The sequence below is a fragment of the Protopterus annectens genome, chromosome 2.part0 (genome assembly GCF_019279795.1).
Source record: "Protopterus annectens isolate FY-2018-M chromosome 2.part0, PAN1.0, whole genome shotgun sequence".
Classification (NCBI taxonomy): domain Eukaryota; kingdom Metazoa; phylum Chordata; order Ceratodontiformes; family Protopteridae; genus Protopterus; species Protopterus annectens.
In genome coordinates this window covers 350769365-350794167 of record NC_056728.1, presented here as the reverse complement: position 1 = coordinate 350794167, position 24803 = coordinate 350769365, and the positions used below count along the sequence as shown (strand labels likewise).

The window sequence follows — 24803 nt, the reverse complement described above, 5'->3', positions numbered from 1 at the left end:
TAAAATTGCCAGACAATACAGCTGGGAACCTGTCAAAGAAGGGACACCATTTTAATATAAGCACTGTTAATTTGAGCAGCTGACAAAATTAGAGAATCTACATGCATTTCTGAAATAAAAGTAATGTATAACTCTGATCATTACAGTTATTTATAATTGTAAACCCTCCATGTTTTCTTCCAAAATTGCTATTTTGCAGAGAGATTAGGGGGAGAGCAACATTTTGAGCCAAAATTGGGGACAGTTGAGAGGTTTGGATATTCCTAATTCAATAAAGTGATTTATTTGCACATACCTCTCAACCTCTTAATGCAAGAAATCTGGACACGGCCAAATATATTGGGGGAACATACAAACAGTACTAAAAACTGATCTTGTATAAACATAAGACAGTTGATAGAATAACAGATCTTGCTTTAGCATGCATTTTTCTGAAGATTGTGACATCTGAAACTTAACGTCGGTCATTGTTTAGTGACTTCATTCCTAAATGATTTGCCAGAAAAGTTTTATTTTGCATTTTACAGCACGAACACCAATAAATATCTGCTAAACAAAGCAATGTAGTCTAACAATGAAACTAGACTTAGCCCTTGAACTCACATTCATTGAAACAGCACTGAAACCCACATTCAAAGAAAATACATTTTGCCAGTGGCAGATAAAGATTAACTTTGGGCTGTTTTCAAATCATAGGCCCCTTGCACATGAAACATGCACGTGCTCTTTGATACACCTTCCTGACTGTATTAAATTATATTCCTTGTACAATACAGTATAGTTGTTAGAGAGTGTTTTAAATTTATTGGTTTGAATATTTTTCAAGTAAACAATAAAACAAAATGCATGCACCAATAATGACAAAACAGCCCAATTCATAACATTTCCATCATAAAAGTCTACTCAAGCTTCTACAGTCCACCAGTATCAGTAAATATGCACAATCTCTGAACTAGTAAAAGCCATCTACATAATTCCACATTAAAGAAATCTGTAACTAATGAATAGGCTGCTGCAGCAAACAACTTTATATTTCATGGTTTCATCTACAAATAAAGTGCCTGTTGCCCTTGAGGAATAAATTGCCTATGTTGCATTAAAAACAATGATACACTAGTAATATTGCAATAGGGAATGAAAGGCAAACTAATAACAGGTTCATAGTTACTACTAGATATCTTCGCCAAAACGGACTACAGCATCCACCCCCCTTTACAACACAGTACAGTATCAGCAATGCATCTACCTACTGTGGAAGAAGAACCCACAGCCTTCTGCATCAGAAACAAGTACACTACCTGTTGTACTATTAACAGTACACGCTGATTCAGCATAAGCAGCACTAAACTTTAGTTCCCCTGCAGCTCTCAGCTCCTTGTAAAATGTCAACACTCAGCTGTATCTCTGAACTTTGCAGCACAAGAAATCTGGAGAAAGCCAACATTTATTGGAGGGGGGGGGACAAAATCCCAAAAACCAGGGACACATTTTAAACATTGCTTGTATAATTTTGGAAAGTTGCTAGAATAAAATGCTGTGTTATCACCATGCATGTCTTGAACCCAGAACCATATGCATTACAGTCAGTGCAACATACCACTATGCTAAATCAGCAGCTTGAAAAATAGGAAAACAAACTTAATGGCTATCATTTAGATAGCTCTCAACCTCTTAGCACAAAAAAAAATGGATAAACAAAGCCAATAATGAGGGAATACAAATACAGTTCTCTCGTCACACCTTAGCACAAAAAACCTGGACAGACAACAAAAACAATAATGGGGAAATACAACTTCAGTTCTCACTTCTCACTTCTCACCAGAGCTAACAACCATTAGAAAAACAAATCTGAACAAAGTTCAGAAATGGTGGTGGTTAAGGACTTTAGGCTCTTCTTACCCTGAAGCAAAGGTACAGGGTTTGAGCCTGAACATTAGCCAGCAGGTGTATTCTGTGGGGGCATTTTCACACACACCTGTAGCCAGCAGGTGTATTCTGTAGGGTCATTTACACGCACACACATGCACACTCTAGTTATCGTTACAAAATTTAGCAACATTCATTATGGAAATAAACATAAAATGAATATAATTGCATATTATGTAAATCGTACACCTCACTTTCCTTAAGACACTGGCTTGGATGTGATGTCATTGGATCTCATGACAAGAGACACATACGTTTGTCCTTCTGCTTTGATATAAAGCTTTTAAAAAAGAAAATAAGGATGTCTAAAGTAGATCATATAATTCACAGTGGTTAAGGAACATCATTGTCTGTTAGAATCTTATAAAAAAACTTTTTTAATATGTTTCAGTTGTGCTTTTATGTTTATAGGAAATACTAATTGCACCTGTGATTCATTCTCATCAGTTACTGCTTTGTTCCTAATGGCTGTTTATAGTCCCAGGTAATGACTCTGACATAAAGACAAGCATGAATTCAATTAGTACAGAAACAAAATTCTTAAGTATGAGCTGCATGACCCGCCAGTTTTAAAACGTGGATTCATCACTTATATAGGCAACACACTTTTTCTCATTTTAGGGACTTTCACTCTTCGATATGGTACCAGCCTTGTATGGTACCACCCTACAAGGCTATCAGGATTACAATGATTTAAACAAATTATAAAACCTGCCTACATTGTTTCAGTGACATCAGTGTTGCAAAGAATGTCAAAACTAATGAAAAATTAGTTTTCTGTTCCTGATTCCAATGATCCTTTGATTTCACTCTGCTGGCCAGCCCTTTAGTCCACCTCTGATTGGCACTTTGAGAAAGGAAATTTGGTAGAAACAGTCATCTCAGCCCGGACTGTGACCCAGGTGACCAGGGTTTAATTAGCGGCCCCAACATTGCAGGAGATAGGCAAGAATGGAAAAGGCATGGCCTGCTCAACTCTCATAGGGTAGGTGGCGGGGAACATTATGCACACATGATCTCACACATACAGTCTGATGCTTCAGCAGGGACAGAGCTGCTTGAAAGAAATGCCCCTCGGTGAAGAAGGGGTATTATTCACAGTCAGCCAATTGTGCACCTCCTACTTGTGCTTTGGAAAAAAAAGTCATGAAACAACCATGAAGACTTTCTGGATGATGCCCCCTCCTGGTTAGGCCAAACACCACTAATGGAAAACAAGTAGGCCGATTGGCTTGGAGGGGCCTGATTATTGACATGTAACAGAGGCAATGTAAAGAAAAAAAGCAGTATTTTCATAAAAAGATGCCTTTCATTAAGAATGGAAAATAATATTCCTCCTTTGTGTGTGTGTGTGTGTGTGTTTGAGGGTGTGTGTGTGTGTGTGTGTGTGTGTGTGTGTGTGTGTGTGTGTGTGTATGTGTGTGTGTGTGTGTGTGCATGTGCATCTCTGTGTGCTATCACAGTACTCAGAGTAAATGCAATCGGGAATAATGATCTTTTTTGACCTAAGATTCCTAAATCTGAGATTTTAGAGGGTGAATGGAGACTGAGCTGACAGAAAGAAAAATATGGGGCTTTAGCCCCCAAAAGAACATCATGTCCTATATTTTGTTCTGAAAGTTGTCTTATGTCAACTAGTTTTGGCGGATCATTATGTCAAAGAGAGAGAGAGAGACAGACAGAATTTCAAATTAGAAAAATCAGCTTACAACCCACGACACCCTAAGCCTCCTTCTTTGTTACTGATTTCTCTGACATGCATTCATTTCATCTCATGCTTATCATTCCATGGTACTTTTTCATTTCTGTTGAAAGGGTACCCAAATTTCACATAATTAAAAGTAGTATCATAACAAAAATAGATGCTTGGTGCAATCTGTCCATAGAATAATAAATCTGTTTATGCATCTTTGCCTGTGTGAATGTATATGTGTAGGTATGCGTGCATCTATATGTCTATATTTTGTATCACTGAGTCTGCCACCTAGAATCAGTGTACCTTTCTGGGATAGCTGTCTGCCCTACCCCTTACCTGATAATCTGTTTGCGACACTCGATTGCCTTCCATCTTCACATTTCCCGCTTGTGATAAATAATCCATTTGCGATTGTCTTCTTTCCCGCTCGTGGCCGGCCGGACATGACATGAGCTCACTTCCGACTGGCTCATATCCCCCTTAAAGGAGCCAACAACCTTTAAAAATACGTATGTTTTTTTTTTTTGCAATTCGTTTTCTTTTTAAATGCTACCCCCTCTTATAAGAAGTTGTACTGAAATCAGTATAGTGCGTATGCCTCACGACATCACTGCCTTGGTACTCATATATGCCCCCAACATGTAATATTTCCCTGTAGTTGTGTACATGTAGGTGTTACAGCTTAGCCCATACTGTCCCATGCGGATAGCTTGAGAGGCATGTAGGTGCTACAGAAGCTATAGGGCACTTGTACACATAAAGTAATTGCAGACCTGTACAGTATATGAGAGTACTGTTGCAAACAATATAGCATATACTGGTAGTAATGGAATGTCTTTCTCTCACCTCCCACCCCTTATCTGTAGCATAACTTATTATTGTCATGCATCAGATATGGTTTACTTTTAACATATGTTGTTCTCAAAATGTTATGCTGGGTCTTGTGTTATTGTTATTGACTACAATGGTTGCATACTAACATACCTTGATGAATTACCTATGCTGTTGGCCTTTTGCTGTAGCTGTTACTGGCATGCTATTACAATACTTACTGTTACCCCTTATATGTTTGTGTTCCATATGCTATGCAATGTTATTTTACTGGGTTATTTTCAACAACCTGGCATGATGTTATAGCTAACGTTGAAATGTTCTGTTCATTACTAACCTATGCACTTTGAAAAAAACCTCAACACCATAGCTAGACTGGGTAGGCCAGTTCCCATGGATCCACCTACCCTACCTCAATCGGCCATGACACCAGGTCCAAGCAGGTCTGAGACCCATCCTGGAGTTACCCCATCTGCTGGTCCTGCACCACCTAAGGGTAGAACTGCCTCAGAAGACAGGGCAGGTGTGGAGAAGGAGTTGTCATGAGGCATGGTGCACAGGATCATACACCAAGGGTTTGATGATCAGCTGCACCAGATTGAAGGCAGACTGGCCAACCTGGAGGGGCAGACTGGCCAGAGCACCCAGCCTCCAGCACAGCCACCTTTGGGAAGTGAAGGAGCAGTGGTGACTGCCCATGGGTAGGGAGTTCAGTCCCACTTCTGCTGTCTAGGGGCACATGGCTCTCTGATTCCATAACACCCTCTCTGTCCAAGGTGTTCACCCCCCACATGTGTCATACACCACCACTGTCTGCTGTCTTGTCTGTCTTGTCTGTTTGCAAATGCTACCTCTCCTACCCAACTTACCTCCCACACGTACCTGTATCCCTTCTTCAACATTCCAGTTTCATAGGCATCTGTCCCACAAAAAAATATCACCCCATACATATTTCTCCATTTTGTCCCCATGTACACTACCCACAATCAATCATTACAGCAATTAACCAACACAGTTATGTCACCCACACCCCTCTCTCTGGGTTGGGAGGCTCCAAATTCCAAATTGTCCACAACCTGCACAGTTGTTGCTGTACAAGAAATGGAGTTATGGTCCTTTCTTACACACATCCTGCATATCCCTACCTGCCTTTCACATTGTTTTTTCCTCCTGCTTGCCCCCATTTCACCACTTTCCTATCACACTTTTTTTCTTTTCTTTTTTTGGAAATAGAGTGGATTTAAACTGAGCTAAGGGGTGCTGTGTGTCATGCCGCATTGTGCAACCCACATAAACCTGCTTAAAACTGCTTTAATCACCTTCTGTATTTCTGACATTGTTATGCACATCAGTAAAATAATCATCCCTGTCTCAGCTCTGAAGATTATCAGATGTTTCCATAAACATATCCTGAGTATCAGTGATGCACATCAGCAAAAAAGTCACCCCAACCAAGTCTCAAACCTAAGACCCTGTCAACTACAGCATAGTGCATTAGCCCACTAGGCCACTCAGCTCTGAAGTATAGCAGCTGTTTCCATACACATATCCTGAGTGCCAGTGACACACTACTTGTACATATAATGGGAAAAAATGACAGCATATTTGGGACTATGATGCAGACACCAAACCTGTACACAGCCAAATAACTGTTGATGGATGTACGTGAGGCCTATGATAGCAGGTACAGCTGACAACTGCACAGACTGTTGCAGAATGTCCACAGTTGTGCCACCTATCTTTGGCATGGTTGTCACAAGACCTATTCTGTGTGCTGAAGTACTGGAAAGTCAGTACAGATTGAGATTAGAAAATCATGACAGACATTTCAGTGTCACACGTCATACCCATCTGAACACACATGTTCATGCCAATCCTGTGTAACAGACTGTATGTATGCACATATATCTTGCAAATGCACATGCTATAGTATTGACTCAGAACACCAATCTGTTACATTCCTAGCATACTTTACATTTTGCCACCCACAGTCCTGGCTTCCATTCCAGTCTGTCACATATCAAGGACATTAGTGAGCCCTGCAATTTTAAGCAGAACCAGCTGATGCTACTGCAGTCACTCCCACCCGTATTATCACGTCAAAGGCTTGTAGGTTAGGACACACTTCACAAATATGGATAGGTGTCCTAAATGTTGCCTATCACTCTCTGTAAGGCACTATTACATAACATATGTGCCACAGGCACATGCCTCACCTGGACTGTTATGGGTACCCTCACTCTGGCTATGCTGTGACAACAGAGCTGAAACTGCTCCCTCACTGACATATATAGCTTGCTGTCAACCAATGTGTCCACAATCCCCAGTATGACTTCTGGGCAGAAAGCAGCAGCTGCAGCCTGAAACATATCCGGCAGTATGGTCAGCTGCCTGCTATAGACCTACCATACCTCCCAAATACCTAGAACAGAGAATCCACACAACACTCATACATAAAGGGGTAGGGGGAATGGTCAGGTGACAGGAAAATGTGTCACAGTCTTCCCCCTACAAACATACACAGCTGATAGACCAGCAGCTATTGTAACATCATGCATATTCTGATGTAAATAATGTATGACACTCACATCTGTCTGTCCCCTTACTGACCTCACCCCACATTGTTAAACAGTAAACTCACACATAATCAGAAAGTCTATTCACAATGGCCAAATATAGCATGCAAAAATGTGGACATACCACAAAAATCTAAACAGTGGACAGTATTTTACCTACCCTCAGTGATGCTGTCGTATTCACACCTCAGTAATGTCCATCTCATAGGCCAGAAATAAGGCCAAAGCCTACATGAAGGCCTTAAATATAGCACTGTGTTTTCATGCCATTGGCTAATGAAAATGCAACACAGCTCTTCTAGATGCAACTAGCACGTTTGAGTCACAAATTGGCGCACAGGCAATCACCTGTTCATGAGCATTACCTACACAAGGCAAGCTGCTGCCCATGGTAAACAGGTATGTGACTTTCTTTACAAAGACAGACTGCGCTAACCTAAGCATTATATCACAGGTGTTCTGCACATAACAGAATTCCCCATGTAATGGGACACAGATGGGAAGATGCAGTCATGGGAAATAGGGGATTACAACACTAGCTCTGTAGTACATATCTTGGAATGACATGTTGCTGTTAGTCAGCTGTCCAGCACCTACAGGCTACCCGTTTGGCTCTGTCTGCTGTGACATGGATCACAGCTCTGGCCCTCTGAGTCCCTCCAGCAATGTTCAGCTCATGTACAAATGCTACTGGATTGTGTATTACACAATAGTGACAATAACTACTGGTATATACAGCTGGCATATCACATGATGTACTGTCAGTCAGCTCCTCTCAGTCTGTGAATGTCACACAGGCATAATTCAAACATTGTCCAGGTGTCCCTGACTGTTCCTGACATACTCTGGCTAGGTCACTGTGTACTCCGCACTTGTATTCCATCACCTGAGAGCTACGGCAGCAGGACCCCCAGGTTATAGCTAGTAGTAGTGGGGGGGCAGGCTCCACTTCAGCAACAGAGTGTATATATCAAGCATAGAACGTAAGGGAATGAATACAGTACCAGATATTAATGTACCATAACTGTTTTCTGAGGAGTCTGGCATGTGACAGCCAGATTCCTTACAGTCTGAGAACAACCATTACGTATTGTCCAACTGTTTGCCGGAAATCCACATTTGTCTGGCAGAGGGTCAACATATATCAGGCGCATGTACACATTCTGCAAGCATCTGTGTACTGCAGATGTCAGACTCCTACAGGGATGATACAGTACAACATGTTTGCAGTGCTGTCTGTAATTGTGCCACCATACACTTGTAGTACCACTCACCTATTTGTCAGGTGGTGGCTGTATGGCATGGTACTGGAATGTCACCCATAGGGGATACACCACAGTAGATGGCAGTGATGGGTGTGGAGACATAACAACACAGTCCATCACAGCACACAGTGCCATAACTAGTATACCTAGGGATCATAGGAGGTTACAAGGCTACTGGCCCTGAGGCCCTCATAAGCTAGCCCAGAGTTTAGCCCATGTTTATGCAAGTCAGTACCCAATCCTCCAGTCCACCAAGGACACAGGTGTTATCCCAAAGGTGTATGTCCTGTTAACCATCCAGTTATCCATGTTTTGCTTGAAAAGGGGGAAAGAGGTACTCTGCCTAATGTGGTCAGGGTGTCCATTCCACAGTTGGGTGAGTGTGTGGGGCACACATCTGACCCTCCAACAAGTTCTACTGATGTCACAGACCAGGTTGAGGGCATGTGTCCAGGCATAGGTGCCGGAAGCTGTTAAAGACTGGGGGGAGGCAGGTGACAGTGCCACTTAGTGAACTAAAAATGGTATTTTTTTTATAACTATTTGCTACCACACCATAGGTTCACTTGGAGGGCATTTTAAGTTTAGCCAATTTCCTTTTGGTGCTTGAATTAACATTTTCTGATTGGTCTTAGTTATCCCCATGACTGATAATTGTATATTAGCCCTAGTGAGAACAACTGTGATCATACCATAGATAATTAGAGGGGGCCATGTAAGGGATGCAGAATTTAGGAACTGTCTCTATCCACTAGTGGTATGAGGGGAAATCCTGGAGTACATTTTCTATTACCCATACTTAGATCCAAGTTGCATTTGAATATGGATGGATGAGCTTTGCTTTATTTTTATGGATAGTCTGTTCCGGAACAGTGGTAGCCTCTGTGATATATATCCATCCCTCCACAACATTCAGTTTAGATACCTGGACTGAATATTTCTGATGCCATTTGACTTGCTGATGTTCAGTAAGTCCATCTGTATTATGTCGTTGGATGCTTTGTATGCCAAACATGTCACCTGTAAGCACTCTGTAGGATACTGAGTATAGTAATAAATCTTTGAAGTGGTCCATGCAAGACCTATTGTTTAGGACCTATATCCTTTTAGTAAGGTATCTCTGAAGGTATTCCAATTGTTGCATGGGGCTGGACAGATACATGCCACAGTGGGCATTATAAAAAATGATTGACATAATGAGAGCTTTGTAAATGGGGACAACAACATCTCTAGATCTAGTCACAATCAATTTGTTTATAAGCTGTGCAAAATAGAAATGTTTTCTTATGACTCTGGGCACATGTTGGTCAAACGTTAGGTCACTGTACACGCAAGTTCCCAAATGCCAAACAATTGGATCAGTTCTCAGAGGGCATTGTCATGATTGTGACACAAGTTATTATTTGGGACAAACCTTCACGCATGATGGTTAAGTCATTTAGGGATTCAATAACTTATCCTAGCCTGCAGTCATCTCAAACTTAGCCGGCCAAAGCCCTTCGGTATTTCCTTTTACTTTTGAGACGTATATGCCAAACAGAAAAAGTCTCAGCACCGAACCCTGGGGACTCCATTGGTGACTGGTCTCGTCCCCTGTTTTGATCTCCTGCATCCTGTGAGCCAAGTTGGCAATGCAGCTGGTGATGTAAGTGTTTGCTCCTACATTATTCATCTTTTGTACTACACCTGAGTAGGGGATTGTGTCAAAAGGCTTGACCAGGTCAAGGTAATGTCGTGTGAACTGTTCTACCTTCATCCATTGCTTTGGTAACAATAGTAAAGCTTAAAATTTGCCCATGATTTTGAGCCTTTCACACTTTCCTCTGGGCTGTTTTCAAACACATTTTTAGGGCCATGCATACATGTATGCATTCCTTGATTCACCTTCCTTATTGTATTAAATTATATTCCTTGTATAATACAGCACACTTGTTAGACTTAAGTTAGAGCACATTTTAAATTTATTGTTTAAACATTTTTCCAGTAGGCAATGAAACAAAAATGCATTAACCAATAATGACAAAACTGCCCTGTTCAGAACATTTCCATCATAAAGGTCTACTTCCACACACAACTGCATTTTAAATGTATTGTTTTAACATTTTTCCAGTAGGCAATGAAGCAAAATGCATGCACCAATAATGACAAAACTGTCCTATTCAGAACATTTCCATGATAACAGTCTACTTCTTCACACAATATGAAAATACAGAATCACAGTAGTGTAAGCCATAGGCATGTTGTACAGCTTCTTGAACTTATTTTCAATTTGAGGGGGGGGGTGGCAAAAGGCCACAAAGCAGGGACACATTTTAAACATTGCTTGTATAATTTTGGAAAGTTGCTTGCATAAAATGTCGTGTTACCACCATGCATTTCACTGCCAAGTCTTGAACCCAGAGCACTACAGTCAGAGTAGCATACCACTAAGCTAAACCAGCAGCTTATTTTAAGATGGGAAGACAAACTTAAATGGCTATCATATCATTTAGTGAATTCAGTTCTCACGTCTCACCATAGCTCTCAACCTCTTAGCACAAAAATACAGAACAAAGCCAATAATGGGGGAATACAGCCCCAAAATAGGGACACATTTCAAATACTGATTTTATAACCTTAGAAAATTGCTAGAATAAAAGGTTTTGTTTTACCGCTCCTGAAAACCAGAGATTTAATGAGGAACAGAACAAAAATGTGAGGGATGAATTCACAAGTGATGGTGGCTAGGGACTTTAGGCTCTTTGTACCTCTACCCAAGTACAGGGTTTGAGCCTGAGTACCTCTAGCCACCAGATGTATCCTGTTGGGGGCATTTACACACACACACACACACACACACATACACACACCAGATGTAACCTGTTGGGGGCATTTACACACACACACATACACCCTGTGGTTCAATCGCAAATACAAACTTTGCATTCAGACAAAGGCAACCATGGGTAAACTCTGCATTCCCCATATCTGAACTTGAGTTATTGCCTTAGAAAGCCAGGTATGGGTAAACTCAGTACTACCCATATCTGAACTTGTGAGTAATATTCTGCAGTGACACTGCTTTAAAAATATCTTATGTTTGTAAGTCGTGTCATTGCATAATACAACAGAACTTCACTCTTCATCTATCTCCTCTTATGGCTGTGATTTTCCAGGATGGCTTGACAATGTACTGCTGATGTGTACGCTTGGGGCATGACAGTACATCAAACAAATTCAGCTCCTATTCTAGTCTACTTATATGCTAAATTCAGATTATTTTCTTTTAGTAAGTGTTGTTGTTTTAAACAAGTTTATGCACATAGTCAAAATTTAAAAAAAAAAACATAGATGACAGGAATCCTTTGAGAGCTCATGGGAGTCAGAAGGTATAAATAACAAGTTCCCTATTTACTTCAAATAAGTTCTGATAAGTTCTGTAGTGTTAACATTACAGGCAAATTAATAAAATGCTTGCAGCATATGTTTTAGTAGCAGCTTTGAAATGTGTATCACTGGGGATACCAACTCTCCAATTTAGTCATGGATCACCTTTACATAAGTAAGCAAAGTCAATCAATTTCATCTGATAGGTCACAGCAGCTAGAGTTAATACTGAAATATTGTTTGGATGTTGTAGCCAGAGTTCTTCTTTTTTTCTTCTTCTTTTAGAGGGTTCTTCACTTTACAACCTGATCAGCTCGTGTTTTACTGGAGTACTGTTAATGCTAGCGTAGTAGTTTAGTGTTTGGTGCCAGACTTCCTTCCATAATTAATTCTCAGTTTATCATGGGAATGCTGATTGCTCTGTCCAGTCAATGTGCAGGCATTTGAATGTAAATTACATAACAGAGCAATAATTAGCTAGTCTCCTAATTTACTCTGTTTGCTAAAGTTTGCACAGACCAAAGAATTATGCCATCATAAGAATTCACCTGCATGGAAATATATTTAATCTTTAAATTAGTTTAATATAATGCTCTAATGATTAGTAAGTAATATAAGCCGAGAGAACCAAGATGCATCTTTTTGGTATTCTTGCATTAGCTTACCTGAATAATGACGGGTATAGTTGCTTATGATTTATAAACAAAAAGTTCCAGAAGTACGTAAGTAAATAAATAAATAATCACATTGTGAAAATAATGCCTGTAGAGTTAATGCATCTAGGCAGACTGTCACTTTACATTTTAAGTACCACAGTTATGTTTCCAACTTGCTCTTGAAGTAACATGGCTAACCTTGCTGGCATTCATACTGAGCATTGACTAAAAATCCATGCAATGAGTGCTGATATAACAGATCCCAGTGGGAAGACTGAAAGGGTTTTTATACATGAAAGTAAAGGTCAGACCTGACGTGGTCAGATTGGAGAATGCTGTCCAGCAGGGTAAAAACAGAGGTAACACAAAGCAAAAACACATTGAATATATATACCAGAACTGCAACTGATAAATTAAACAAATCAATCAGTCACATCACGCAATCAGTGTTTTCCAAATACATATTAAATTTAACCCCAAAGAGTCAAGATCATTATACTTTAAAATAAAAATATTGTCTGTATATACTAAAAGTTGTTTTAAGCATTTTCTCTCCCTACAATTAAAATGTATTTTTTTTCTAAAACCATGACATGTAAATCATTTATTTTTTTGCAGGACAGAATGCTTTCTACAAGCATTTAAATGTTTGCACAAACTTGCAGCTGCTGGTGATAGCTTGCTGTGTTTATTATCTATCTCAGCCTAATTATAGCAGCACACTACACACACACACACACACACACACACACACACACACACACACACACACACACACACACACACACACACACACACACACACACACACACACACACACACACACACACACACACACACACACACACTCGCACACTCACACACACACACACACACACACACACACACACACACACACACACACATACACCTCTCTTAATCAGACAGTACCTTCTTCTGGTGCTCTGCATAAACACAAATGGCAGTTAGAGGAATCCATGGCTCTGGAAGAAAATAAATCCTTCTGCCCAAATGGCAGTCTGTAAAGATATCCTCGGCTCTGTGGTTGAAGAGAATAAACTGGCATAGTGCATAACAGTAATCCTGTATTCAAACAGGCATGCAGCATAACAGTATGTAAATCCCAGGCATGCGGCATACCGACACAATTGCACACGTATTTGGAATGGTTGAGAGGTTGTAAGTGCTGCAAAAGTGGGGGGTGCCCCCCCTCACTCTATGGTTCTGGCACCCATGTGTGCAGGTTAAACAGAGTGGAGCTTGACTTGCAGTTGTGCAACAGTCCCATCAGGGTGGAGTCCGTGATTGCCTTATATGCCAGACAGAGGTCACCTCTGAGGAGGCTGTATGAAACTGAGTAAAGGGATGGGCTTATAGCTTATCTGTGTAGGGTAGATGTTTGAGGCCCTGGTATTCACTGGTGAGGATCCTCTGTGGTCTCCCCAGCTGCTGCATGTGCTTTGCAAGGTATATGCCAAAAGGGCATTATACTCAATAATGGTCCTTATTAGGGGGGAATACAGGAATGTTATGAACCCCATGTCCCTGGATGACATGCTCTTATGTATGAGGTGGGCCATAAGACGTTCCATACAATGGAAGCAACATGGTGGTCAAAGGTCATGTTGCCATCAACTTGTGTGCACAACTCCCTTATGACAGATTGCATGCTTAGGATGTTGTTAGTACTGTGAAATATGTGGGGACATCACTCTCCCCAAAGGGGATGATGCTGCATTTCATGATATACAGCCTGAGGCTGTTTTTCCTGGCACCAATCATGTGCCTGCCTGAGACCCTCTTGGCGGATGCCCACATCACTAGGGGATTTGGTGACAGCACCCAGCATGCAGTCTTCTGCAAATGTGATCGGCCATAGCCCAGTGGTTGTGCCCTGCACCTTAGATGAATAAATCACACATAACAAAGGCCCAAACACAGAACACTGGGTTACACTGCTAGTTATGGGTCTACCGCTTGAAGTAGCTTCCCCTAAGTTGACAAGGTGAGTTCTGTCAGTGCACCAGTGTGCTACCCATCTGGTAACACACAGACTGACAGCTAGTTGAGAGTGTATATCTATTATTGCCAAATGGGGAATACAGGTAAAGTCTTTGGCCAGATCAAGGTAGGCAGTGTGCACTGTCTCTCCCTCATCCATGGCTTTAGTGACTGTGTCAGAGAAGTCAACCAAATATAGCAGACATGACCCCCCCCCCACTTGAAAAAGCCTAAGTGTGTGTGATCGAGTGTGTGGAGGTCACCAATGTCCTTGTTAATGAGGTGCATGATAAACTGTTCCATAGCCTTACAGATCAGCCTAGTTAAGCTGATGGGTCTGTAATGTGCCGGATTGGTGGACACTCCACCTTAGTGCAAAGGGGTGACAGTGGGTGTCCTCCGCTTAGGTGGGACAAAGGCAGTATTCAGGCTTTGGCTGAATACAATGCTTTATGGTGCTGCAGGTTCATACTTGGGGTCATGTAGGATGCATCCTGTGATGTGATTGGCTCCCATGGAGGCTGTATACCATAACTTTGAGATGGCAATGATAGCCTGTTCCCTACATATAAGGAGAAGGGGGGCAGGTACTGGGGATGTCCTGATGTACTGATGGGGGGACGGGGGTGATGCTTTCACTGACTCTGTCAGGCATCAAGTTTGCTATATCTGCAGCACTGGTATATCTGGTGTCTTGACCACCACTTCTGAGCAGATCTGAGTGCTTCCTTTGATGTTGCAGACATATGTGAAGAAGGAAATTTGATTGTCTGTAATGGATGTCACCAAAGTGGGCTTGGAGTTTGTTTTTCAGGATTGCAGTACTGCTCATATTTGCTTGTTCAGGCTAAGGTAACATTGTTTCAAATTGGGCACCTGCTCCTTTTTTGTCTCAGACAGCAGTACGTCATTCCTGTTATAGACACTACTTATTGAAGATGTCACCAAACAGTTTTCTTATCCTTGCAGAGGATGATGTGATCCTGTCAGATATACCTGACTCCATGCATCTATATAAATGCACATATAATCCTTTTGTGTATTTGTGGATATTGGTGCCAGTTCCTACAGATGGGAAAGGAGTTGTAAAGCTGTTTATACCATCCCTCAGGAGGCTTTAATCAACTTTGGAGATGTTTGTATGTCTGACCCTAGGTGGATAGGTATTGTATGAGATGGTGACTGCAAACGTGACCACTTTATGGTTTGTTTGACCACGAAGGATGATACTGTAGGTATGCTGCAGTGATTAGCCATGTTGTTTAATATCAACTGCAATGAACCATCACCTCATGTGGGGGTGGCAAATAGCTGTTCCAAGGTGTTTGCATTGACAATGTAAGGCCATGGATTACTTTTGTGAGGTATTTCTGTTTCCTTTCCAGTTGGTGCAGATGTCTGAATAGGTACGTACCAAATGGGGCATTGTACTCAATTATTGGTCTACTGACTGAGAACTACACAGACATAATGACCACCTTTTTTCTGGCTGCAATCCCTTTACCTATGAGGTGAACCATGTGCAAGGCATTTCTGATCACTGCCACTACTTGACGGTTGAAGATGAAATTGTTATCAACTTGAGTACTCAAGTCTCTCAACAAAGGTTGTGTGTTTAGGGGGCTGCCGTTGATATGGCAAACAGTGGGACTGTGTCCTTGAGGAATGGTATGATGGTACAGTTTTCCACTTTTAGCTTAATCCCAAGACCTTGGCACCCATCCATAGTTGATGTAAGACCCTGTTGCAGTGTGGTAACGTCATTTGGGGGGGTCAATGACAGACAGCACACAACTTACAGTCATCCACAACCTTGGTCAGTATCTACAAATGTGAGTGGTGGTGGTTTTCATTCATGCCTATGAACATGTGGGTTATTTAGGGGCAGCAGCTACTCACAGGGCTTCATAATGTATACATATTGCACACACATAGGCATGACAGACTAGGGTTTCCACCATATCAAATGCCCATTGTGGGACACTTTCAGTAGCAACATGAGACTTGGCAGGGCAAACCATACCCATGGCAAGTGCAAAGGACAGGACTTCACTTTCTTTGCCAATATAACAGCTTATTTGTGTAGCAGTTGTCTAGATTATGCTATTTCTCATTACATTTAGGCATTTCTGGTGTAAAGTGACTGTTTTATGCAACTATTAGACAAATGTAGGGATTGTTTGTTGTCCTATACTCTTAGGACTTATGTATTGTTTTCACAGGACACACCTGGCCAAACATGAACAGCAACCTGCACAGTGGGTGAGGTGGTGATCTGAACACAGTTACACTGCTGCAAGGGGATATACGTACACACACACACACACACACACACACACACACACACACACACACACACACACACATACACACACACACTGGCTGATGTGAAATTAGAACCCCTACCTACCTACACACTACAGCTCACCATACTAATTGTATGCACCACTGATTACAATTGTTGTACAAGTGCTGCAGCACTATATCACTCTATGCCTTTCTGTGTCTCTCACTCTCTCTCTTCCCCTCTCTCTCTTTATATATATATATATATATGTGTGTGTGTGTGTGTGTGTGTGTGTGTGTGTGTGTGTGTGTGTGTGTGTGTGTGTGTGTGTGTATAGAAAACTCTACAGATCCATATATATCTTATATATGCCACTTACTGATAGATAAAGGTAATCATGTCTGATGGCGACAGGGAGAGACAGTTAGGTATACATAGCTGTCTGTATGCACAGAGATATATGGACATTTCAGTTCAATAGACAGATGTGGCTTCAGACTTGTGCAGAAATTAGCTAAGTGTAGGAGCATGCCCAGTGTAAACATCAGTTCTTACAAGGGGACTCCAGGCCAGACCTACCTGTACTCCAGTCCGGGATTTTGTGTGCTACAGCCAATTGGCTGCTGAACCTTATTACAGTCCAGCACCTTCCTGACATAATGCCCAAGGGATTTCCTGGCTATGTGCTGTCCATAATATCTGACATATCTAGGGTGTGTACAGAATGTATTACAATGCACAGGGTTTTGCATCATATGTCTGGTACATTTTACAAAACAATGTGATTTCCTGGTACATCAGTGGCAAATCATTATAGATTGATGTGAGGAACCGCTGACAGACATTTGTGTTACTGATTCCATACACTGCCAGGATCCCATGCGACTGCATGAACTCTTCTATTCTGTACTTTCTTCATTTGTCTGCCAGTAGTTTCTTCTTCTCCTTATATGTGGGCCTTTGTTCCAACCTGATCCAGTTCCTGGCTTTGTCCGCAGTTGCTGCTCTATGTAGTTGTAGGTATGCTGTTACTGTGGTATGAGATGTAACACCACACATAGGGTTACAGACTTCACACCTCTGACTGTACCTGCTTTGCAGGATGTCCATCATTGCACCCCACCTCATATGTCTGCTCGGATCCTCAGACAGTTTGTGTTGTAGTGTTATTATAAGGCTACATGGTGCCCATACCTCTAAAACTCTTAGAGCCAGAAATCTGGACAAAGCAATATATAAAAGTGAGATGCAGGACCAAACATAGGGACAGATTTTAAATATTGCTCTTACAAACTTAGACAGTTGGTAGAATAACAGGTTTTGTATTAGCATGTATCGTCTGATGGGTATGAAGTCTGAAACTCAACTGTCTGTCATTATTTTCTCAAGTCAGCCTTTATTGATTTGAGACTAGTTTGCCAGAAAACTGCAATGTTTTGAAAAACAGACCATAAATATGAGGCAAAAATGTGGACATTCTGCGACACTCTGTAAATTTTAGGGGTATGATGGTGCCCACTGACTTGTTGTAAGTACTGACACAGTTATGTGATGGTATTTACATCCTGGTGCTATACTGACTTGTTACAACCTGCTGTTCTACTAACCACCATCTAGGTTACTCAGAGCTGTGTACTATCCATATCTGTGGCTCCCTCCCCCTTCATTGTCTCTGGCTTTGTCCAGCTTTCTTGCAGTAACAAATAGTGACTATGGGCAGTCTGTAGAACTCCAACTATAGGTGTAGCTCACATGCAAAATAGTAGGCGCAGCCAGTCTGGAACCATGAACAGTACCAGTCATGGTAGTGTACTTAGCCCACTAAGCCATGACAGCCACCAGATGGTGCAGTTTAATTCCTGACACTATCAACCACAGAAATACATAGCACATTGACCCCTGCATATTGTGAAAATGGAACACGTTACCAGGTTGAGTGGGACAGCCCTGGGATTGTGTGGTCTGCTGCTTTTACCATGCAAACATAATTTATTGCAGTTGTATGGAAACACGGGTGTGTTGGGGGTAGGGGACTCCAGCATTGACAGTCAAGCATCTGTCCTATGACTTTGCTGTTTGTAATTCCCTTGCATAATGCAGTGGACTTTGTTGGCTTGGGGCCTACTGCATATTATACAGCTGCCAGTATTGGGCAGAGAGTTCCTGTTGTCTCACATAGCTGTCAGTTGTCTGCAGCTATTCCAGTAGCCCACTCTATTCCCATGCATACATGTGGCAGGTCCATACATATGCTACCATAGTCTAGCACCCATACATTTGTTGTAAAGAAGGGTGACTTACTTTGTGCCTGCAGCAGTTTAGGGAACAGTGCTTCAAGGCTGACTCTGTTGGATGGATGCAATACACAGCCAATACATGGTAAGGTACAGGTTGCATGGTGTCAGTCCCTAGGTCCCTAGGGTGTTGCCTCTTTGCCAAGGCCAGGGCATACTGGGCATGCTAACATCTGCCTACAGGACAGGCTCAGGGGGTTCCTCCTTTGAGTCCCCCTGTGACCTTGGCAGTGGGGGGGGGGCTGTGTATCCCTTTCCTGTGATGTTCCTGCCACAGCTGTTTCTGCAGGATCATATTGTGTGGCATGGCACATACTGTGAACATGTGTGCACATGTGGCTGGAGAGTACTGCAGGGCTCCGCCAGATATACTGAGGCAGCAAAGCTGTGACTTGAGCAGCCCAAACACACGCTCTGTGATGTTCCTAGTTTGTGCACGTGCCTCATTACTACATTCTTCGGTAGGTCTGTGTGCACTTCTGATGGGTGTCATCATCCACAGTTCCAGTGAGTAGCCAGCATCCCCCAGTAGATGGCTGTATGAGATGTCCCCCCTAGCAAATGTCTGGTACAGCTGTGATGCATGCCAGATGTGCAAGTCGTGATAACTGCCAGGGCTGCCAGCACACACATTGATGATAATGCCCTGGGCATTGCACATGACCTGGCAGTTGATGGAGTGATACCCTTTGCGGTTGACATAGACCCTACCCTCCTCACTGTGTGGTGCTTTGATGTGCAGATGAGTGCAGTATATGGCACCCAGTACCTCAGGGTAGTGTGCTACATGGTGGAAGAGACTCATATCGCTTGCCCTCTCCTCAGGCATGTGGGGTAAATATATGTTCTCACTGGCATTTGTTTGCATGGCAGCCAGGAACTGGTGGAGTACAATGGATAAAGATGACTGTGAGGCCCCCATCATGTCCCCAGTAGGTTTTTGAAAAGTACCTGTAGCTAGCATTCTTAGAGATACACATACCTTTGTTTCCACTGAGATGAGTTCCCCTGTGTTGGCTCTGGGTCTGAGTTGAGGGAGGCAGAGTTCAGTGAGTTGTTGTAGTATGTCCCTGTCCACCCTGTAGTGCTCTACAATCTCCAGCTCATGTAGCTCCTGGAAGGTATCCTGGGCTTGAACACTCTTCTCCTTCTCAGTCTAGGCCTATTGTCAGCATTAGCATCAGCACTGACCTCAGCCTTTAGCACATACAGATGTAGCAGAGCAACAGCAGCCCCTATCATTTTGTCGGTTAAAATTCCAAAGTGTGTACTCCAATGGTGCAGAGTATGTGGGAAAAATCAGATTGAAGGGTGTATGCATACTTTATACTGGTGTGCTGCAGATGCAGCCCATGTGATTGGCTCACTGATGCGTTCCACCTGCCAGGGTTGTCATTGAGGAGTTTGAATGGGCCTGTGTCAGTGGAACAGGGCTTATCAGTCATTTATACTTGATTGGCTTGCCTAGGCTATTTCCTTTTATTTTTTTTTTTGTTTTGTTTTTTTTTAATTTCTTTCACTGCTAAGCACTGGGGTATGGCTGGCAAACCTGCAGCTCTAGTATCAACAGTGCTCAGCAGTCTGGACACACCCCCATGCACGAGCATGCTCAGTTTAGCTTAAACCAACTAAAACTCGCACTGCAGAGCTAAACACAGCTTAGCAGCACTGGACATGCCCCTCTACTTAACTGTGCTTAGCTGAGCGCAAATGGGTGCTGATGAACTCCAAAACACTTAAACACAGCATGACACACCTCCTTTTGATGTCAGCTACCTGTTCTACTACTACCTACATGGTTCTAGCCCTACCATGGGTTGTATCTGGGGACACAGTTGCCCTTTTTGCTATTCAGTAACCCCAGCTCATTTGCATACACCTACTTGAATATACCCCGAATGCTTCACTACTCTGGGACCTGCCTCCTTAGCAACCACCGAAATCTGTCATTGTATACTCTGCATGCAGGGCACTATAATACATTATTTTTGCAAATGTCTTATTTTCAGTTTTTCAACATTTTAATTTTTTTTTTTTTTGCATAACGGCATGTTTGTGCATTTCTGAATGTCACATAAATGTAATATACGTATTAAAAAATAATATTTTTTAATGTTTTGCTTTGCATTTTGGACTCACTGGCCAAAGTTTTGGCCATCTGCATGCCTACAGTGCAATATCCAACCTTCTTTTGGGCTTTTATAGCCACTGTTTTAAATTTTACATTTCTGTACACATTTTTTTTCCTTGTACATTTCTGACACCAACATGGCACCTACTCAGGTACCTTTCTGCTTATTGGATCACAGATCACCTTCATTTGCATGTGTTTTACCAGCTTATGAGGTGATTTGCATTCCACGGACACTTCTGTGTCCGGACGCTAGTGCATGCCACTATGCCTACATGGAAAATCACTCTGTGTAGGCTTTATTGAATTCTCCCTGTAGACAGATATAGATGATATACGCTTTGCAAAATACATGTGAAAAACTCTAAAGCAGAATTATTTTTTTCATATGTCTACTTTTAACTGAGTTTTGTACAATGTCTTCATACAATATAAAACTGTTTCCATAAACACTGACTTAATAATGCGCATTTTTATGTTGTAAATATCTTATCTGACAATGATGCAAGACTTGGTTGTATAGCAATATAAAAAGACTACTTTGGAATTGTTTTCAAATATTTGATGACAAAATGGGAATTGATGAATGTCACTAACAGGTGGCAATGACTTTTTTCCTGGGACTCTGTGCACTGAACATTGTTCAGATCAATGCAAAACTTACTAAACAACATAAACAAGGCCTCAGGGTAAGTTTTAAATATGTGGAAGAGTCACCAGTCTGCTTATTGATTTTTTACTTGTTTACTATTCCCATATCGGCATTTGCAACTGACCTTTGCATAATGAAACAACATCAACAAAGTGCCCCTGAGTTTTTATTATGTATTCTAGACTGTTTTTTATTATGTATTCTAGGCTGCTGCAAACTCTGTGAGAATAGGCCTTTTACATTCATTTAACTGCATACTAGTATATGCACAGAACACTGAGAAAATAAATTATTTGCAATAAACATTAAAACATTTAATGAATGTCATATTCCAAAAGTGGCAGCATTTGTTTTTGCTAGAAAACCTTTTAATCAATCTTAGTGTAAGATGAACAACATAGATAAAGCTCAGCCAAAACAAAAATGAAGCACAATTGTATCTGTTTAGAAATTGGCAAATCTTAATATAACTTTAGAAATAAATAGAAAAATATTTGGTTGATTCTGAAATTGTTTCAGGGGCATGAGTTACAAACTGGTTTTACTGTGGTTTTCTGCACCTCTTGACATTTTATATACTGACTTCCTGTGCTGACCCTTGGTTTTGCAGTAGCATAGGTCTCAGAAGTTGACAGGCCTGGGAAGTCAAACGTTTCTGCAGTAAAGAATTGCAACTAGTCCTCTTAAAGTGAATATAACTGCCACTGAGTAACCATGCAGTTTATAGTGTCTTTATATTATACTCTCTAATTATTCCTTGTTAGAAATGAATGCCTTTCAGTACCAACAAGTCCTTAAGATCAATGATGTCTGGGATTCAAAAGTGAGAAAAAAGTGTAATATTTTAATAAAAAACACAACCAACACACACACACACACACACACACACAAATATCTGGAGAAGCTTATGCTTTACTGTATGTTAATTTCTGAGATGAGCTTTTGGTACGTTATGAGAAACTGTAAATCATATGATTTAGTGTACATTACAGTTTTTAAGATAAGCAGTAGCTTCCATGCTATGCTTCTAGAGATCCATTTCCTGACATTTTCTCTACATTTTTTGTGTAAGTTAATAGAATGTGCAGTTTCATACAAAACAAATACCCAAAATCAGTCTGATTTGGATACTGTTTTGGAACTGTTTCTTTGCTGTTTTTTATGTTATTGAAGAAAGGAAAAATAACATTATATAACTGGTTTATGTGACAAAAGTATTTATTTTATCTCATAGCAAGTAATGTTAACCACCAATGTTAGTATAATATTAGGAGGATGTGGGTGCAGCCATCCTGTATAATTAGGACCAAAGTCTATCCCTTGTGCAAACTTATAAAATAGCTTTCAGATCATTTGTAGTGTTCTGATTGTTGTTTACATTTTTGTGAAAATATTTGCTTTTTGTTAGTGCTAAAATGTGTGTGCTTGTTTGCTTAACTATGTGTGTGTGTGGTGGGGGAGGTTGCGTGCATGCACACATACAAGCTCTAAGAGTGTATTATATTATTTAGGTCTCTCCCTATTAGATAATGACTACTTCCCGATGCCATAACATTAGCTTGCTTTCTTGGACAGACAAATACATTTTTGCATATGTAGTCTCATCTGCTTCAGTAACACTATTTTGAGTAAAACACAAATTTAAAGATTATGTGCAAACTGACAAAATATGAGAAGCCTACCTGTTCTCAAAATGCATTTCCTCAGTAGTTGCTTACCTTGGCTGTCTTTCTGTCTTTTAAGTTTGCCTTCACTTTTCTTTCAAGGAAGATATCGTTGAGAAGGTGCTCTCCGTAGCCATAACAGCGATTACTCTGCAGGAAGTTCAGGTTCCTTACTGATGTTCTGACATCAGGGTCAGCAATGTCTATTACCTAATCAGCAAGAGGGAGAAAGGTGTACAGAAAGAGGATTTTCAGACTAGGGCAGTTTGACTTCATTTCATCTAGTTTTCAGTTTTAGGGTTAGTAACACATTATTGGTTAATCCAATCTTCAACCCCCCTGCATTCTACATTCCTTTTATGTGGAAACAAATTTGAAGGCTGCTTCTGTTTCACTGCCACAAAAGTGCATCATGTGCAGCACAAATTACATAACTCAAGATTTTACCTAATATTTCATCTGTCCAGGACTTTTGCAGAATGTCCCTGAGTTTGCCTCATAATTTTACCCTGTCCCTCCCTGATAAAACTTGTGATTTTATAGAAAATCAGTGAGGATTAAAGTTTGATACTTTGTTTGCTGTTGTTAGTCTTTTTAGCTTTTCCCGGTTAGGGGTCACCACAGCGGAACTCCAGTCCACTAATGATTGGCAGTAGATTTTTATGGTGCTGAGTTGCCAGCCCGACGCCCAACCTTCAGCGAAGGCACGCCCATTCACGCATGTCTTTTGGAGGCCACTCGACTGCGGGGAGGACATGCAGACTCCACACAGAAGGCACTCCAGTCAAAAATCGAACAAGAGAACATCTTGCTGTGAGGCAACAACGCTTCCACTATTAATGCTAGATATTAGAGTTTTGCAGTTCATGGCTCATTTTGTCCAGAAAATGCATTCTGATGCAAATCCTGCTCCATTAATAAATGGACATACTGCATTTAGCCCATGTACAGCACTACCATGATTATTTACTTACTGAAAAAAAAAGAAGAAAGAGGCCCAGTTACTAGTGTAGGAAGAGGATTACAGTTGGATACTAATGCTAGATATTAGAGTTTTGCAGTTCATGGCTCATTTTGTCCAGAAAATGCATCTTGATGCAAATCCTACTCCATTAATAAATGGACATACTGCATTTATCCCATGTGCAACATTACCATGATGATTTACTTACTGAAAAAAAAGAAGAAAGAGGCCCAGTTACTAGTGCAGGAAGTGCAGGAAAGATCAAATTTTGCATCATCAAAGAGACTAGCATAATGACACAAAGACAGGAAGTATGATCTCTTAAGTCTATAGAGAGCCAAAATTTGTGAGCAGGAAATAACAGTAAAATGAAACAACGAATACATTGGATTTTCAGAGCAAGAAGACACACTGTTATCTCAGAATAGAGAGAAAGAGTGCAGGTAAATGCAAAAATAGTTGCTCATGATCTTTAAGTCTACGACTGTATCTAA

At 41.2% G+C, this 24803-nt stretch overlaps 1 protein-coding gene across 3 annotated transcripts in view; it reads left to right on the top strand.

Moving 5' to 3' along the window:
• The window catches only part of SYK (spleen associated tyrosine kinase), a 1380702-nt gene that overhangs the window by 964692 nt on the left and 391207 nt on the right, over positions 1-24803 (top strand). The gene's annotated exons all lie outside the window — the stretch shown is intronic.